This window comes from Chenopodium album, chromosome 1 (genome assembly GCF_948465745.1).
Source record: "Chenopodium album chromosome 1, dcCheAlbu1.1, whole genome shotgun sequence".
NCBI classification, from domain to species: Eukaryota; Viridiplantae; Streptophyta; class Magnoliopsida; order Caryophyllales; family Amaranthaceae; genus Chenopodium; species Chenopodium album.
In genome coordinates, this window is record NC_137834.1 from 41364743 (window position 1) to 41371939 (window position 7197).

The following is a 7197-nucleotide window of genomic DNA, read 5'->3' on the forward strand; positions in this document are numbered from 1 at the left end:
CGCATTTACAATATCTAGACACACCTAGCCAAGTTCGAGGTAGCCTTAGCCCTAGACGTGAAAGGTTTAATTTATGAGATTTTGGTCCCAAATCTCTCTTTCAATTATTTAATTTAATTGTTTGTTTTATTATTTTCCTTGAAGTTACTAACGTGTGTATTTTGTAATTAGAAAGAGATACGAGGCATCCAAGTAAGTGCTTTAATTGTTTGCATTGTTATTATGATATAGAAATCATGTCTAGGTCGTTATTATGATTCCTAGTATCATGTTAGGATGCTTGATGTTTTGAATGACAACAATAATTCCTAGTATCATGTTTAGGGTAAAGAATAAGTTTCTTAATATTCATGTTAGTATCAAGTTAGGGCTCAATGTTTGATCTTTGTTGCTTACTAACATGCTAGGGTTTGTTATAAATCTTGTTAGTATCATGCCTAGGATTACTGGTTTATTTATTAATTAGTAACTGGCTTAATTTAATGCTAGTTACTAAAAAAATATATTCGTAACCGGTGTTAAGATTTGTCAGTTATTAATAATAACCTAATTGTAACTGTAGACACCCATTTGTGTCTCCCCAAAATCAAACCCAGTGATGAGTACCTTTCATGTCGAATCATAATCGAATGAAGTGAAAGTGTGGAAAGTCTAGTGTTGCTGATAGTTTTAATTTCTTTTCTCATCTCTCTGTTTTTGAAAACTTATTTTAAGAAAACAGCCAATCCAGTTTGGTTCGTCTGTGATATGGGTCCAATAGTAGTGTAGTTGGATAGGGCTTTACAAGATCTTTCCAACGATATATTATAAGCCCAATTCCGATGAATATTGAGGAAGTTATGGCCAATTTACTGAACTCGACCCGGTTTGAGCCTTATATGCTGCCCAATGATCTAGGGGAGGGCCTAATATGATTTATCATTCCTAATGCAATTAGGAATGGTTTTAGTCTTCTAGATTATTCTAGAAGGTTCTTATCATTCCTAATTTAATTAGCATTGATAAATTGACTTTTGTTGACTTTTCAGAGTTTTAATTAAAATCAAAGAACATTTTTGAGGAAAAAATACGATTTTATCTTCCTGTACGGTAATTTTAATCTGATTTTAGAAAGTCAAAAACAGGATTAGCGCCAAACGCAGGCATTGGCGCCAATCAGCTAGCGCTCACTACTACAAAAAACGTGTTTTTTGGACGCTTTTTAGGCCTTTTTTCGACGCTAAAAAGCGTCGAAAAATTATTTCTCGACGGTGCAAAAAAGCGTTGCAAATCCGTGAGTCGAAAATTTTTCAGGGACATAAAAAAGCGTCGAGATTCTCGACGCTTTTTAGTGTCCAAACTAATATACGAAGCGTCGAAAATTACGTATTTTGCGCATTATCCCAAATGTATGTAGTTTTTTAGCGACGCTTTTTCCTGTCCACATAATCAAATTTAGCGATGCTTTTTGTTGTCTTGCGTTTATTCATGTCAGCCTATGGTATGGCGGGAAAGTCTTTGAAATTTGAAAATGTGCAATTATGTAGACATTAAAAAGCGTCTAGATTTATTTTTTAAGCTTTTTTTTTTCTTTTATCAAATTATTATCATCATACATACATTATAATTATTTAAATTTATCATAAATTAAATTAATAACATTAAAATAAAAATAAACAAATATTCTATATAACTAGATTAAAAAAAACAATAATTAATCAACAATAAAAAGAGTACGTAGTTAATTACCAAATTTAGAAAAGAAAACATCAACACAGTACAATCATTAAAAAAAAAGGTCGCATATTATAGTATGTAGCTTGTCCCTAAATAAATACCTCACTAATATAAGACTAAAAACCAAAATAGATAGACGATGGCCACATTGATCGATATAGTCGCTTGTTGATGCTCAAGTGTCCCGGCCTATTCTTTTGTTGCACCTACATTGCCTTTTCCAATCTTCAAAAAAAAAAAAAATTCAAAGTATAAATTAGTACATTACACAATATAGGCTCAAGATTCAACATGTTGTATTTAAACATAGAATTGTGAGTTAAACATAAAATTATAAATGAACAAAAAAAGCCAAAAGGTCTTTCATCAAGAGTTCTTAGTGGACGTCTACTGTCTATTGTCTCACTGTTATTTCATCAAAAGGTCTCACTGTTAACGAACAAAAAAACCTATGCCTGTCTACTGTCTCACTGTTATTTCTACCTTAAGTTTAAGCTGCATGGTCAGTGCCCTGGTAGCATTAGTATGGAGTTTCACACACACAAGCTCTGACTTTCACACACACACAAGCTTTGAATTTCACACACACACACAAGCATTTTAGGATTGAAGTTGCGATTTCAAGTCTGATTTCCAGTACTGAACTTTATATCTGAATTTCAGTTCTGATTTTAGTTCTAGAATTCATTTTTGATGTTCAGAGCTGAAATCAAAACTGAAATCCAGAACTGAATTCAGATTTGAATTTCAGTTCTGATTTCAGTTCTAGAATTCATTTATGATGTTCAGAGCTGAAATCAAAACTGAAATCCAGAACTGATTTCAGATTTGAATTTTAGTTATGATTTCAGTTATAGAATTAGCATGTACTGAATCAAAAAAGAAAGCATGCTACACATATCATATGTGTGTCTCAAAATCTGATCTCATGAAGCAGTAAGGAAAAATAAAAAAAATAAAAAATAAAAACCAAACAAACATGACATTAGCATAGAATACATATCATAGGGACTCAATTCAAATGTCAATTAGCATGTACCTCGACATAACAAGCATAATTTACTTGAAAAATTAATTATGCAGCTCAATACAAGTTTCAAGATATAAACAATTCCATATATCCAAATTTAGAACAAGTTTGACAATGATATTTAAAATACATATGCATGTGTAACACGTACAACACAAGCTAGCCTCCACACAAGTATATAAGTAAAGATAAACAATAACAAAGCTAATAAAAAGGATAATCGACTCTTATACACACACACAAGCTCTGAATTTCACACACACGCACAAGTATTTTGAATTTCAGCTCTGATTTCAAATATGATTTCAGTTCTGAACTTCATATCTGAATTCTGTTATGAAATTATAAGAGTTTTGGTCCACAATAATGTTTACGACCATATAGAAAAGCAAGTAAATGATTATAAACTAACACAACTCAAACCAGCTTCTAATGAATGAGTAGAAACATCAATATGAGCCATGCAATTATAAGTGTTTTGGTATACAATAACATGTTAAACCATAGAGCAAAACAACCAAATGTCTATAAAAGGACACAACTCAAACCAGCTTCTAATGATTAAAATGCGGAAAACAAAAATTACCAATGAACAAAGATATCATGATTCTTAAGCAAGTTTGAGATTGCTCATGGTTCATAAAGATATCCGTCTCATTATGACTTTAGAAAAAAGCCACAAAGATTTCAGAAAACCAAGATTCAATCTAGTTATAATCATGTCTCATAATGGAAAAGGCAAGTTGATCTGAATTTTTATCCATTTGATAACAGCTTATTTGATCAACTTGTTAATAGCATCTCGTTGCCATTGCAAAAGATACTATAAGCCAGCAAGCATAGGAAAAGTCAAATACTTTTACATTTTCAACATAAAAATTTTGTAGGGGGTTTTAGAACTTCCATTTCTAGTAAAATACATAAAACTGACATGTTATCTGTAAAGTGGTAAAAAAAACTTACATGTATCCTGTAGCGTGGTACAGCCAATGACTACACCTTAAGCTTCTTAAAGGTATTTCTTTCGACGATGAATGTTTGGCCACATATCCGTGTCAAGAACATGGAAAATAGTGTGAGAGGCCACCTGAGCTAGAGATACAATTTACATAAGAGAAAAATATCAAAGAATGTTGACTTTTACCTAAACAATCATAATACATACGGAACCAAAAAGAATAAAACAAAATAAAAAAATTATTGAAAAGAGGCTATCAAACAACTCAAAAGTGATCATAATCGTGCTTCAAATGTAGAACAAAATGCTAAATTTTCATAATAGACATAAAATAGAAGCACAATAAAACATAATAATACATTGTATACATGAATGAAAAAACCTTCAAATATCTACTGTCTATGAATCAAATATTTAAACAATACTGACAAAGCAATTACTAACAGGAAGGTAATTTTTCTTACTAAGTTTATCGATAATACTTCCAGCAAACATATAAAGATAAGCTTATTGTTATCTTGAGGCTTCTCCTCATGCGCGCTACTTCTTCTTTTCGTGTCTTTGTCATCAGCTTACTTGTTGCCGATTACCGTACACATGGTAGGCTCTGTAATCTGCTGCGGCTGCTGCATACATTCTTGGGTCATGGGGGTGTGGTACGTATCCGTAACCACCATCACATATGTGTCCTCCGTAATAGCCTCCATTTCAGTGATTTCCATAATCACCTCTTGACTGACATCCATAATTGAAGTGTTATTTAGCATAGAATCACAATTCAAGGCAAAAAATAGAGGTTGTTAAATGAAAGTCAAGTTCCTGCATTGAACAAAATGTCAACAAAATAATCCATAATCTAATTAAATATACAACCCTCACAACCTACAACAAACTCATCAACATATCTTGCATTTTTCATATGTTTTAGCATATAGATCAAAAGCAGACAAGGATATTATGTACAGAAGAACTCTGGAGTTAACAAAGTTTCAAATTCAACTTGACGACGACAGAGTTGCACAAATAAAAAGAAAATATAAGCAAATCATAACGGGAGCAAGACGATGCTTGAGTCCTTTTAAAGATGTTCGGCAATTACCTTAGAGAAAACAATAAACAAGAATTGATTAGCAGTGAAGAGCACTAATATGAGCAGCAATCCTAAAATATTCCTGCTTTAATTCTATAAGCAACAAAAACATCGACAACATGGGAATAAAAGAGTGCAATAATATTTTCAAACACCCTCAAATATACCCTAAATCAAATAGGAAATCCCTAGAGAAACAAACCAGTCCGAAAGAAACAGCCCAGTTTAATAGAAAATAAACTCCAAAAATAATGAAATTTTACAGTAAGAAAGTAAACAGAAAAATACCCAAATTAAAAAAAAATCACCAAAAAAAACTTCTCTAACGAAGGAGAATGAGCCAAATGAAGTCAGCACTCACAATAGCTCCTACAAAAATCAATGCGAATTGTGATGGAATTGTGAGACGAAAAACAATGCAATCATGCTCATTCAAAAAATGAAACAAAAGCCTAATATTCTGAATTAAATTAAATCAAAAGCATAAATTGAAACATAAAAGAAACCCTAAAATCTCAATTACTCATGAAGCTAACCCATATCTAAACATAATATGTGAGATTATTGAAAAATAAAACATTAAATTAAACCAAGATCTATTAATTGATTCAAAGAGAAAGCATGTACCTTAATATTATCGATCGGCACTAAGAGGGACGACATAGATTACAATTTTGGGTCAAGTTCTATAAATTGATTCAAAGAGAGATAAAGATATGAATTTTACTTAGAAGCATGCATCTCACCTTTTCAATTGATCTACTCTTTGAGAAAGGCAGAGATGCAGTTCAGTATTCTGATTTGAAATTGATAATTTAACTCTCTCTAACAAAAAATTTTCAACAAAATACCAAAAAAAAAGAAATTCACCAAGATAAAACAAGTATATCAAATTTTAAAAAAATAAAACCTTCGTGTACTCCAAAATTTTTAACAAGGTTCAACAATAGTTATCTAATTAGTGATTAGTATGGGGTTATTGGGTTATAATACAAGCTAAGACACAAAAGCCCTATAATGAAATACAAATATTAAGAACTAATAAGAATCCTGGATTTAAAAAAACAAAGAAATATAAAGGAAAAGAAAATGAAAACAGGAAATTACATTGCTCTTCAAAGAACCGGATTCATTTTCTTATCAAAAAAATCACTCATTGTACTAATCACTTATCAAATTACAAGGGTATCAAGCTTTTTCATCATACAATGCAAGGAAAATATCAAAAAAATAAAATAATACATTCATAGCCCAAGTTCCTAAAACTATTGAGAATTATGTGCTCAATTACAACCAAGTATTCTTGACGGAGAGGATTTAATTCTTTACCACTGACAGTACATGTTAAAGGAGAATTTTTGGGTCATATTTTTCAGTATAAGATTCAAAAGGATGATATGGTCATACTGATAATAAACTAGCTAAGACATGCAAATCTTACTGTTAACTACATTCCCACAAATAATTTGTTAAGAGATATCAATTACTCTTAACTTAGCTTGCTGAATTCATCCTAAAGATCCATTAATTTCATTCAAGTATACAATCAAACTCATAGAAACGAAAATCATAGAACAATTAAAAGAAAAACCGGTATTCTGATTAATTTCAAAAAAAAAAATGGCAGAAAATCAATTAACAAATGAACTAAAAAGGGGAGAAGATACCTTGGCATGAATCCCGAAACCCTTGAAAAAAATGAATTATTTGAAATATTTCGGTAATTACATATTTGAAAACAAAATTAAACAAATGAAACCCTTAATAACCAATCGAAAAATGTAATAGATGAGCAAAAAAAACCCCAAAAAATCGATAATCTACAGAGGAAGAAGAATATACCCTTAATTTTTTCAAACTTGTTACCTCAATTTAGGGTAGATCTGGAAGTTATGCAAGACAGAGAGGGAATGGAGATCGAAATCAAAGAAAATTTATATCCTACCAAGGAAATTAAAAAAAATGATTTGATAGAGGAATTCGAATGATATATTAGCAAAATAACCAACAAATTTTTAAAGAGCAAGAAGATTACTAGAAATTGAAGAGCAACGAAAGAAATTACCACCATTTTTCGCCCAATTCGCTGAACTTTTAAAGTTTAGTGAAGCAAATCCAACTGAATTGAAGAAGTTTTGATGGAATTGACGAAGAGGTATCCGTTAATTAGGTTTAGGCTGATGGAAGAAGTTATAGTGTTGAGTGAGTAATGTACAGTGGGCGAATTACTTTTACCCGAGTAGCGTCCAATTGAAAGCACGTGCAAGGATATGACTTTCTAGACGCTTTTTAATGTCAAGACATTATGAAGACCCCAAAAAGCGTCGAGAAGACACGGGATATAAATTTATTCATTGACGCCTTATGCACAGCGTCAACCCAAAAGCGTCGAAAAAGCAAGGG

The 7197-nt window shown here is 31.4% G+C and overlaps 1 long non-coding RNA gene across 3 annotated transcripts; it reads right to left on the reverse strand.

The window, feature by feature from the left end:
- Positions 1-1479: 1479 nt before the first annotated feature.
- Positions 1480-6966, reverse strand: LOC145582186 (uncharacterized). Of its 3 annotated transcripts, none has more exons than XR_014099851.1 (4): positions 6860-6955; positions 4169-6735; positions 3710-3838; positions 1480-1941 (listed from the first exon to the last, which is right to left on the reverse strand). It is a non-coding gene; the product is annotated as an uncharacterized LOC145582186 (long non-coding RNA). The 3 variants fall into 3 exon arrangements; XR_014099844.1 differs by having other exon boundaries at positions 1482-1941; positions 4169-4439; positions 5083-6966; XR_014099835.1 differs by having other exon boundaries at positions 4169-6966.
- Positions 6967-7197: the final 231 nt, after the last annotated feature.